Source organism: Engystomops pustulosus, chromosome 2, assembly GCF_040894005.1.
Source record: "Engystomops pustulosus chromosome 2, aEngPut4.maternal, whole genome shotgun sequence".
Lineage (NCBI taxonomy): Eukaryota > Metazoa > Chordata > Amphibia > Anura > Leptodactylidae > Engystomops > Engystomops pustulosus.
In genome coordinates this window covers 118568970-118581891 of record NC_092412.1, presented here as the reverse complement: position 1 = coordinate 118581891, position 12922 = coordinate 118568970, and the positions used below count along the sequence as shown (strand labels likewise).

Here is a 12922-nt window from a genome sequence, read left to right as displayed (position 1 = left end):
GAGTAAAAAAAAAAGACGAGTGTCATGAGGTAATATGTGTATAATCCAAGCCTGGAGGAAGAGCAGCGATTATGTGTCTGCAGTATAACCCTGCCCACTAATCTGTAATCTGGAAGCACACCCTCTGCCAGTGTGTGGAAATAACCGCATGAATGCCGCACCAGCAGTGGGCACAGCCCTGCTCCTCACCCTGGTGCAGATTAATAGTAGTAATTGTGTGAGGGGACTAGAGATAGCAGCACAATCCCACTCCACCTATCCCCTTTCTTCTTTCTGTCTTCTCAGGCTTTTTCCTCTTTCCTCCTTGAAGCTGGTTTGTTAATCCTGTATGTAAATTACAGCCAATAGATGTTGTTGTTGAGCAGGGCTGGGATTAGAGACAGGGCGAATGGCTTTCAATCTTACTGGGATTATAGAACAAAGGGACTCCTGCTACACACACATATACCCAGTCACACACAAAAAGGGGTTTTATTCTGGGAGGGGGTGGGAAGAGCTCTCCCCCCACTGCTCCACTCTGCAGACAGGACTACGGGGGGCTGATACAAGACACATACATATCTATTTGCACTGCGGATTGGGGAGAACTCGCTGCCGCTGCTGCTACTCTGCGAGGAATTAGCAGTCCCCTTCACCCTGCCAGCCACAGCACCACAGCCCTCTCCCTCCCCTCCCGTGATAGGAAGGAGCTACCAAGCTGGAGGCTGCCGGGGAGGATCTCACACACGAGTACTGGCACCTCTCCTGGTAAGGGAAGAAAAAAATACAACAAACTTTGTGCCTCATACATCCAGCGGGCGCACGTGACTGCAGGGTGTCACTGAGAGGGTGACGAGGGCATGTGTGAGGGTGTGTGGTACTGCTTCATGAGGGGATGTCTAGTGCACCTCCCTCCCTCCCAGCTCTGGCACTGTCACTTTCATCTTGCTGTCTTTTTATGTTTCTCCTAGATTGTCACCTGTCCAGCAGGTCAGTCATGGCTATGGTAACAAGCTGTCTGAAGGACCTAACATTTAGGGTGTTTTCTCTTTCAGCACCTTACTAATGGAAGACTGAGTCCTGCTGGGCAGCAACATCGCTGGTCGTCTGTCCCAAACCTTGGAGCTGAGGTGACAATCCTTATGCCACACTTACTATGTGCACATCACATGTGTGTCCTTTGTCAGTATTTATGTGTATTCCCAGAACATGGAGGGAACTGTAAACTTTTTGGATACATCTGTCAAGCATATCCATCCTAAATAACAGCTCTATATAGTATGTGTATATATTTATATGTTGGATGCAAACTGTGCTAAGGTTTTACATATTGCCATGTAAAAAGAAGTCTGTGGTGAAAATCAGTGGCATTTCCATGCTGTGGATTTAGTAATGCGCCCGGTCTATGCATACATTTCTTTCCCAGTGTCTGAACATGAAAATACAGCTGGAAGGATTTTTTTTAATTTGTTTTTTTTTTTTAAATTTTATATTTGGTAGGCTCAATAGCTTGACTGTATTAACAGCAAACTAAAGTAATATTATTCATAGTATTATGTGCTTTATTGGTAAAAATACATTTTATTGGTTTGTGTCAAAATCTAAAGTAAATACAAAGCACATAAAATACTGTGCCAAACATTCTATAGCAAATGGCCCTACCTACATACACAATTTGTGCTGCGTTTAGTGTAAGTATTATGGAGACCACCAAGGCCAGACAATGCTCCCTAGGAAAAAGGTGAACATCTAGAAGGATGAAAGCTGCATGTGGCTTATCAAATTTAAGCATCTGGTTTCCTCCACAGCTTTCATCCTATGCTACAGTTCTGTGCAAAAGTTGGCAATTGAAATCCAAAATTGTTTGTTGCAGCGAATCAGGTGTAGTTTTAATACCCACATCACTAACTGTTTTGCACTACAGTTTTCTTACATAACTTGTGGATGGATTAAGTTAGTAACATCCTATTCACTCTGCTGAGACTGAAAAATATTACCTGCCTTCCCGACCTGGTAAGTGCCACCTACTGGAGAAAGGGTCAGACATTGACTTATAGGGTGGCTATGACATTCAAGTTTATCTACTGACCAGAAAACACAGTCATTAAGGGCTAAAACACACTTGCGGTTGGTCCATGAATCACAGACTGTCCATACTGCCAGGGACTGGACAACCTGCATTGGAGCTGCTGTTTAGCAAGAAAGAAAGCGCTCTTATATATCACTATTCCTCGTGTCCTGCCCCAGGCAGTGTGGTCAGTCTGTAAAAAAGGATGCAACAGTGTCCGAGATTCACAGACCGACCAAGGCCATGGGGTATAAATTCCCTTATATATAGTGGATTTTTTTTATTGTAGTATAGACTTTACAGTATGATTTGGCCTTATTTTTTTGAGCTTCAATCAGATGCAAATGTAAACTGCTATCATAATTTACTGATCCCTTCGGCAAACTCTTAATGTTTTTTTTTCCCCATAAAAATAAACTGGATCTATGTAATTGATGTTAAAAAAAACTACCAGTGTGAACAGAGCCTAATGGATTACATGTTTTCCTATTTCGTTTACTTTGTCTACAGTGTGTTGAGATGTGTATATAATTTGCAGTTATCAATGAGAGCTTGAAATATTGTTTACTAGTTGCTGATTTGTTTGCCCGTAGATTATTTTATAGAGACATGTCATTACCCTTGAAATGCAATAGGAGTTTTAGGAAAGCAGTTTGGAATAAGAATATAAGAATTGATTTTGATGGGGGAAGAGGTAACTGGATGCCCTGGAGACTGCTAAGTGCTGGAGTGCATTATAATATGGGATTTTTTAAGTTAGCCTCGAGCTATGTAGGCCACCTTAATTTTACTGTCTATATTTTGGAATTGTGTAAGAGTCATGTGTCTGGTAAAACCGTAATACCTATGTTTCATTATTACATAGAGAGAGACATTATATATTTTATTTAAGTATAATTTATATGAATTGAATGTACTCTATGTAGTCGAGTATAATGACGCAATATATAAACTTGGGGTGGTAAATGCATTGGTCACAAACTCCACCCACTATATAACCCCCCCCCCCCCCCCTTATTTAGCTATCCAGGCCCCTGTCTCCCAGTATATAGTTGGCCAACCCGTACCCCCGTGCCCTCCCCCTGGTTTATAGCCAGCCAGCCTGTTTTCTCCAGAATATAGCCAGCCAGCCTGCCCTCCCCCCGTTTATAGCCAGCCACCCATGCTCCCCAGTATGTAGCCAGCCTGCTTATGCTCCCCTGTATATAGCCATCCTGCCCATGCCTCCAATATATAGCCAGCCCGCCCATGCCTCCCAGTATATCGACAGTCAGCCCATGCCTTCCAGTATATAGCCAGCCAGCCCATGCCCCCCCCCGCCCCTGTATATAACCAGCCCCCCCATGGTTCCCAGTATATAGCTTGCTCTCTTCCCCCAGTATGTTGCTTGCCACCCATGCTTCCCTGTATAAAACCAGCCTGCCCCCAGTATATAGCCAGCAGCCCATACCTTCCAGTATGTGGACAGTCAGCCCATGCTCCTCAGTATATAGCCAACCAGCTCATTCCTCCAGTATATAGCCAGCCAGCTCATGCCCCCCAGTATATAGCCAGCCAGCTTATTCCTTCCAGTATATAACCACCCAGCCCATGCTCCCCACTATATAGCCAGCCCGCCAAGGACCCGAGTATATAGCCTGGCAGCCCATGCACCCCAAGTATATAGTCGGCCAGGCCATGCCCCATAATATATAGCCAGCAAGCTCATACCCCCCAGTATATACTCAGCCCCCTGCCCCAGTATATAGCAAGCCAACCCCCTGCTCCAGTATATAGCCAGCCCCCTGCTCCCAGTATATAGCCAGCCCCGCCGCCCATGCCCCCCAATATATAGCCAGCCCTGCCACCCATGCCCCCAGCATATAGCCATCCCCCAGTATACAGCCATTGTGACTTAAATGGCTCAATTTTGGCTCAAACTGCAGTACCAAGCAGGTGTAGACAAAAGTTTAGAAGGGGGTTGTAGTAGAATTTGCAACTTTTTTTAAAAGGCGCAAAAAAAAACAATAAACACACATGCTTGATATATCACCCTCTAAGATAAATGAAACAAGTCCAAAACTGGTCCTGACTAAAGATAAATGACCCCCATTGTGTCCTAATCAATGGCGGATCTTCATATAGGTGTGCATCTGGGGCCTTAAGTTTGTGAGAGGCCCGTGCCCCCACCCATACCTGGGCCCTATATGAAGATCTGCCATCAGTCTTGAAAAAAAAAACCATGCACACCTTCCGGCTTCTTGTCCTCGCCCCACGGCTCCATTCTTTGCTCTTCCGGCCGGAAGACAGAGAAGATGGAGCCGTGGGGCGAGGAGAAGAAGCGCGGATGGTTAGTATAGCTTTTTTTTTTTTTTTTTTTTGAAGAGAGCCCGGCTGTGGACATAACAGTAATGATTCATTAATAGGGGGCATCTGGAGTGGACATTTCATTAAAGGGGGGCATCAGGAGTGGACATTTCATGAAACGGGGACACTGTCGGTGGACAGTTCAGTAAAGGAGCGGTCTGCTGTGGACAATTCAGTTAAGGGGGGGCACTATTCGTGTGAACAGCCCGGGACACATGGGACACTAAATCCGCCACTGGTCCTAATAGTCTGATGCAATTCTCACCATTTACTTGGTGCAGTGGAAGTGTGTGTCCATTCAGACCATCAGAATCTGGGAGCATAGAGCAGCAGATTAGTGAGGTTGAAAACTATGAAAACCCCTTAGACCTTTGTTTTTCTACAAAAAGAAATTGAGGGCATGTTATTGTAGTATGGAGTACGTGTAGTTGGGACCACAACTGATAACTAGAATTGTTAAAATTTATGGGTGATAAAGAAATGGAAAGGGGACCAGACAAAAATAATTATTGGTACATTGGTTATAGGTGGAAGCCGGGAACATGTTTGACTTTTATGAGGTGTTGATCCCTAACTCTTGCAGGGACTTCTGGTTTGGAGGTTACAGAAGGTGGGAAGCATGTCTGGTTGGAATGAGACTTGTGATAGAATAGTACATCCCTTTGACAATTGGAAGTTCAGTTCAGTACATGCTGCATTTCTCCTCTCATACTGTAGGCTTGTTTGTTGCTTATGTTTCACCCCACACAGTGTCTTATCTGCAGTTATCTGTTATGTGGTGATCACTATGTTCTTTCCTGATGAGGATTTCAATTAGCTTTATTAGGGAGTCCTCAGTGACAGCGATCCTTATTGTCAACGAGTAGAGATGGAGCTGTAATTTCATCCCTGGTTCTCTGTGACCATGCCATAAAAGCATCCTTACTGAAATAAACACTAATGTGAGAAACTTACATTGCATGACATCAATGGCACGTTTATGATGTTCTTCTTGTGTGCCTTCATGTTTGTCTTGTTCAGGAAAACTGAAGTTGTAATACAAATTACATTTTTGTTGATTTTGTTTTAATTATATTGGGATATGTATTTGGTAAACATCAATGTACAATTGCTTCTCAATAAATTAGAATATCAGCAAAAGTTATTGTTCATATATTATAGTGAGTCATTAAACATTTTCAAGTGTTTATTTATGTTAATGTTGATGATTATGGCCTACAGTCAAGGAAAACCCAAACGTCATTGGCCCAGATTTATCAAAATTAGTGCAGTCTGTATTATGTGCAGTTTGCCTGTGGAGTGTGCAGAGTGCGCAAGAATCATCAAAACTGATGCACAGTCTTCATTACTCTGGGCCCCCTGCACTGCTCGGGAAGTGTGCACTATTTTTTTGGTGCACTTTAGTCATAAATGTGGTGCAGACTCCAACTAAGCCCTCATGCTTTAGGTGCACATTTTTTCTTGTCTTGTAGGACATGGTGCAGATGCAACACAAAACTGGTGCTAATACATTATAAATACAGGTTCAGGTAGTTTGCATGTTCTTTTCAGTGCAAAGATAGACAAAAATCTGTTGCAAACACTTTAATAAATGTGGCCCATTATCTCAGAAAACTAGGATAATTAATCCAAGACGCCTGCAAATGCTTCCTTAGCGTTTTAAAAGGTTCCTTAGTCTGGTTCAGAAGGCGACACAATGATTGGGAAGACTCCTTTCTTGACAGATGTCCAGAAGGTTTTCATCGACACACTCCTTAAGAAGGGTAAACTACAAAGGGTCATTGATAAACTGGCTGCTCAGAGTGCTGTATCAATGCATATTAATGGAGAGTTGAGTGGAAGGAAAAATTGTGGTAGAAAAAGGTGCACAGGCAACTGGGATAGACGCTGTCTTGATATGATTGCTAAGAAAAGGCCATCCAAAAACTTCACAAGCAGCTTCTGGAGTGCTTTAAGAGCCACCACACACAAAAATATCCAGGATATGGGCTACAGGTGTTGGATTCCATATGTCAGGCTACTCCTGACCAATAGACAATACCAGAAGTGTCTTACCTGGGCCAAGGAAAAAAAAAACTCCACTATTGCTCAATGTTCCAAGGTTTTCAAATGATTGTAAATTTTGCATTTTATTTGGAGATAAAGGTCCAGAGTCTAGAGGAAGAGAGGAGAGGCACAATCCAAGCTGCTTGAGGTCTACGTTGAAGTTTCCACAATCAGTAATGGTTTGGGGAGACATGTCATCTGCTGGCGTAGGTCCACTCTGCTTTATCAAGAGCAAGCTTTTGGCAAATGGAAAAAAGCACCACCACTTTGCTTAATAACTACAGTATCACTGTCCTTGATTGGCCAGCAAACAAGCCTGACCTTAACCCTATAGAGAAAGATGAGACACCAGACCCAACAATGCAGATGAGCTGAAGGCTGCTATCACACAACCTGGGCTTGTGTGATAACACCTCTGCAGTGCCATCAGCTGAACACCTCCATGCCACATAGCATTGATGAAGTCATTTGTGCAAAAAGAGTCCCGACCAAATATTGAATGCATATACTGTTCATACTTTTGGGTTTTCCTTGGCTGTAAGCCATAACCATCAACATAAATAAACACTTGAAAAAGTGCACTCTGTTTGTAATGACTACCAAGTGACAACCCATGACAGCAGCCAGGATAAAAAATAACTTAAGGATCTGATGCAGCGCTTAATAGGGAACTGTGATGGCCTGGATAATACGGTTAAAGGGCAAAACATATTAATGGCCTATCCACAGATCATTAATTTGGGATTAGTGGCTTTGTAACACTTGGCATCCTGAAACCCCTTAGTGACAAACTCATTTGTATCTTGATGGCCAATGCCTATTTTTCAAAACCAGCATCTGTCACTTTATACTTAACTTTATACTTTACCACACTTTAACTTAAAATTAAAATTCTAAATGTTCTGAAAGATCACAAATCGAACAGCATTCTCTCAAATCTTCAAGAAAATTTTAAAATCAATTATTTTAGGGACCATTTTATTTCTATAGGGGTTTTGGAAGTTCTATTAATAGAACCCCCCCACACACACATTTCACCCCGCTCTATTAACTTCACCCCTCAAACTATTCCAAACAGGGGGTAAGAAGCTTGTAAACCCTTTAAGTAATTAAGGTTTTGTTTGGAATTCACAAAAATGTATAATGAATATGTTCATTAAGCCCTAAGATGTATCCACATAAACTGAATAAAAGTCGAAAATGCATCTACAAATATATTGTGCAGTTTCTTCCGAGTAAAAGGACACCCCACATGTGGATGTAACCTGCTGTCTGGGCACAAAGAATAGTTTTCAGGTGCCATGATGTGCTTGCGGAGCCCCTGGGAGGGAGCCCCCTCCCTCAGCAGGTACATAGATCCTGTGGTCACAGCATTGACCGCGGGATCTAAGGGCTTAAACAGATCGGATAAGAACTCATTCTGATCCAGATTATTAGATTGGGGGGTTACTGTTCTTTCCTGCACGGGGGACCCATAGTGACCGACGGAAAAATGCTTATGGGTGGTCACTAAGCGACCAGAGATGTTGCTACACAGTGAACTGAGCAGGGAGCACACAGCACCCTCATTTTTTATGTTCAGTAATGTTTATTGCAGAAGTACAGAAAAATCATGTCCCAAATTCTTGTACACAGAAAGTAGCTTTTCTTGTGAATAAAGGTGACATGAACAACATGGACATGGCGGATGAGGAAAAACCATTAGGGGAAGGGAATTAAGACCTATATGGGGAAACACAGAAGGAAGGGTTGGTGAGCAATGAGGATAATAAGACTTATAGTGCTTCAGGAAATCAAGTAATGTACAATAATTAACTACTAATCCAGGTATCAAATTCCGGGGAATGACAGAAATCAATCCAGGGGGACCAGATCTGATTAAGAGGGGGAAGTTGTTTTTCAGACATTTGCTCCATGACTCTCATCTCCTCCATGCTCATAATATGATTCAATGCCACCACCCAGGCTTTAGTTTGCTGTACTGATGATTTTCAGAGCCAGGGTATGATCTGGCGTGCTGCAAAGACACAATGGTGTAAAAACCCTTTCCTGACCAAGGAGACAGAACCAGGGAACATAGAGAAATGGGCAATTAAGGGGCTAGTTGAGATGGATGCAGTCTATAACCTGTCATACAGAGCAAATATAAACTCCCTCCATGCAAAACCTAGATCATACTTGCTTACTTTAATGTTGTGGATTGTGAGAAAGCAGTACGCTACGTATAAAAATTATTGGGATTTGTATGTCTGTTTCTTGATTTATGCTTTGTCTTTGTCCTCTATCTGTAGGATAGGTCATCAGCAAGTTGAACTCAGAAAACCACTTTAATGTCAGCCATATAATAATGCCTTAAATTTCAGACTCAGTTCCAATATTGTTAATCAAAAAACAGAATTCCAGCTCAGATTTGTATTACTAAAAATGATTATATTATATTCTAAGTTTTATTTATGTGAATCCAGTGTTACAAATTAGAAAGCTTGTATAAGTGTGTGCTCTATGGGATAAATGCGGCATTTACTCAACTTACCACCACTTATGTTCATCTGCAGTGACTTTTCTAACTTTCAGATAACAATCTATATGGCCACCAAGGAGAATGTGATTAAAACAATGCAAATAGCGACACATACTAATGAATGTAAACTAAACAATGTAATAGCCCAAAGGCTGCATCCATTTCTGATCAACATTCTAAAATTGCCTTCAAAGAAAACTATTTAAATGTTACCTGTTTCATATTATATACCTGAAAGATATATTAGTCACTATCTTGCCCATAGTGATTAATAACTATAACCGTGGAACTTATTTTGCATTTTCAGTTTGGCCCATGTGACCTGGGCAGATTGGTGGTTGAACAGCCATTCTGGCAAATGAATGCCCTTTGCTACATTATCATCATTATTATTATTATTATTATCTGCTGGCTTATTCAGACATTTTTTTTTCATGATCCAAATATCAGTGAGAAAAAAAAATCAGCATGCTCTTATTTTTCACACATGCAGACCACAGACATCCATAGGTGTGGACACTCAGTTTTGACAACCATCTGTTTTTTGCAGAAGTAAAAAAAAAATAAACAGATGCCACATGTCTGAAAATAAATGGATTTGGGTAGAATACTGACACAACACAGATGTAGAAAGGACACACTCTTCTGAAAAAGCCCTTATGGAGTAGTTTCAATGACTTGAAGAGGCAAAAGAATCCAAAATCATCAGCCACCATCACCACCATGCTTTACAGCTGGTAAGAGGCGTTAGTGGTGATATGTGCACAGTGGGGCTGTGCATTCTGGTAAAACATCTACACATTAGTCTCATGAGGGGAGATTAATGTAGTGTGTTGCTTTCTGTGTCCTGATCTCCCCTGCACTGGAGTGCCACTGGCTAATTAAGAGACATATGCCCCCAAGAGAATTTAGTGCTTCTGCTGTGCCATGGTCTACATTAATGAATTTGTGGATTGATGACAAAACATAGTCCATTTGATCTTGTCTGTAAGGTGCTCTTACAGCGACTCAATGTGCTGTCTAAATAAATTGCTCTTTAAATATTAACTTGCACGTTCTTGTCTCAGTGTTTCCCTACTTGGAGGCTTTTCTGCAGAGAGGTTTTGCAGAGGGCTTTCCAAGCCTGTCTTTTCAATGTTTCCCTGGGGCGCTGTGTGCCGCATCAGCATCCTGGCAACATCCCTGTTCAGTGACTGCCTCTTATTAGCTGATTGCTTACAGCCCAGTTTGTGGCTACTAAGAAATTCACTCCGAGTCCGAGGCAGCATGGATGCAAGGACTGTTGCTTTGATCAGGGCAAACCTTTTCTAGGTTATAAACAATATTGATTTTTAGCCAGTGGGAATTAGATGCAATTAGGTAACTCTTAATATGTTGAGAGCAGCAAGATGAAGCACCATTAACTGCTGCAGTACCACTACCTGCTCTTTGATTTGCTTTATACTTATGGCTGGTATGTATACTTCAATTCTAATGTAAACTTCGAGACTACCTTATACCTTGCTGCTGGGTAGTAACTGCTCTCACAGATTAACACATTTCTCTCCCTTTTTATGTACGCGGTGACACTGTTCTTCTTTGTAGCCCACTTTAGTATAAGATTTGTGCTAGTCACTTTATACAGACCTAAAGCCAAATGTTACATATATAAATTGTTTGGAGGGGAAGAGTAAAAATAAAAAACAGTTTATACTCACCTTTCACATCACTCCTGTACAGCCACGGATCCACCCCTTACAACCAGCCTCACATAAACAGTACTGCAGTGGTTTCAGGCTGTAGCAGGCGTGTAGCTGTGGACACTCCATCAAGGGGCTGGCTGGTGGTTATGAGGGGACCTGTGGCTGAACAGGAATTTTGCTTCTTTAGCACTGAGCATAGAGCTAACTTTGGTAGTTAAGTAGCTCCTCCCTAGTAAATATTTGGTAATGGTTTTAAAGGACTTTCAAGTAAAGTATTATTATATTTAGTGTATCAAGTCTGCCTTCAGAGTCTTTTTGTTAGAGAGGGAGTAACACGAAAACAATTCTTACTGCTCCCCACTCCACTTCTGCTGTACTTTCTCTGAATCTCGCAAAGATGTGGGAAGGTCTAGGATAGTGGTGGCAAACTGATGGCACGGGTGCCAGGGGTGGCACTCTGAGCCCTTTCTGTGGGCATCCAAGCCTTCACCCTAGCACAAAGTTTGCTAGACACGACTCAAGGTTTCCTCCTGCAGTCCACAACTATTTTAAAGCGGCAACTCCTTGGCTGCCAGGGCTACACAAGAAGCAAGAAGGTATCGACAGGGATGGATTGTGGTTGGAGCTCCTGCTCTGGGTCCCCTAATCCTTCCTCTTCAGGGGACCCTGGAAGGAAGCTACAATCCAAATTTTCTTTCTATTGTATTGGTGTCCTCAGAACGCCAATAGGATTAAGACTTATGATACAGTTGGTATCAATAGGTTACTGCTTTAAATGTCATCTTGGCACTTTGCGACATAAAAGTAGGTTTTGGTTGTAGTTTGGGCACTCTGTGTCTAAAAGGTTTGCCATCACTGGTCTAGGAGAACCTACTCTTCCTATCAATGATTTGAATTGTGACCTGTTCATGGATCATGTAGACCAAAAATACAGCCCTGAATGAGATAGAAATTTCTACATATTATTAAGGGTGATAACAGGGATATCACCGTAGCTTACAGATGATAAAGAATAAGGAACAGGACCACATTTCCTACTGGATATGCATGTAAGAGTCCTCCCAATGTATGCTAAAAACAGAGGTCAGAAACGCAATGTGAATGCAATCTAACAGAAATCTAACTTTCTTGCTTTTAGCAACCAATAAAAGCTTTCATTGTCTGCAGTGGTATTGTGTTCCTGATATGGGAGGTTGTATTTCCTATCCATTTTCTTACTTGCAGCTGTCAATAGCTTAGTGTACTTTGGAGACACCTGAATGCCATCACCTAACAAGTATGACTTCCAGCCATAGCTTCCATCATCTCAGACAACTGCTATTTTAAGCCTCTACAGGCAATAACTGGATTAAAAAGAAACATTTACTTTAATGGTTGTGGTAAGTTATTATTATGTATAAAGTGGTAGGACAGCTAAGCCCCCCATGTGCAAGGCTTCAGGCAAACCATGAAAGGTCTTTGATTTGTAATTGACTTTATATTAAAAAACAAAATACCATTGCTAAGTTCTGAGAAAGTACAAGAAGAAATCTATAACATAGTATTTCGGTTAGTGTTTATGAGTTCTTGAAACACAATTCTGATGTTTATAAAATTGTAAACGAAACTTGATTTAACACATAAGGCTGCATGAACACTAACATATGCCTGCTGTGCCCTAGCCCGGCGCTTCTCGCCTCTGCCTCTCTCCATAGAATATAGTAGCTGCACGGCCGTCATTACAGCCAAAAATAGAGCAGGCTCTATCTTTTTGCAGCTATGACTCGGAACGGTGAGCGCTTGTTACGCTCACTGTACCGAGCCTGTGTGCCATAGCCGTCTATGGGGGACATATATACGGCCGAAAGCTTGCGGCCGTACATACGTCGCCCTGACGGTTGTGTGAATGTAGCCTAAAACGTAGAGATTATTAATTTTATAGTGCATAACCTTACATTTCTCCACATAAAACCTAATTTGCCTCAAGTAGATGCCAATTACAGTTACTTATCCTACTAATCATGCTTTCTGTGACAAAGTTATTAAAACAGAGATACCAGGCCAGAATCCCTTTACTCTATACTTGTGGTATGAAGAGTATAGCTAATCACAGTGAACTTCCATGAGAAAAGAAGTCTTGAATATACACTCACCGGCCACTTTATTAGGTACACCATGCTAGTAACGGGTTGGACCCCCTTTTGCCTTCAGAACTGCCTCAATTCTTCGTGGCATAGATTCAACAAGGTGCTGGAAGCATTCCTCAGAGATTTTGGTCCATATTGACATGATGGCATCACA

The 12922-nt window shown here is 41.9% G+C and overlaps 1 protein-coding gene across 4 annotated transcripts in view; it reads left to right on the top strand.

Annotated features, from left to right (window-relative positions):
• The first annotated feature begins 373 nt into the window (after window positions 1-373).
• GTF2IRD1 (GTF2I repeat domain containing 1) overlaps window positions 374-12922 on the top strand; it is a 73563-nt gene continuing 61014 nt past the window's right edge. The window contains exons 1-2 of one of the 4 annotated variants that reach the window (XM_072136164.1): window positions 374-747; window positions 1035-1109. The gene's annotated coding sequence lies outside the window, so the exon portion shown is untranslated. The remainder of the gene's footprint in view (window positions 748-1034; window positions 1110-12922) is intronic. The other 3 variants (XM_072136161.1, XM_072136163.1, XM_072136162.1) reach the window with 3 other exon arrangements.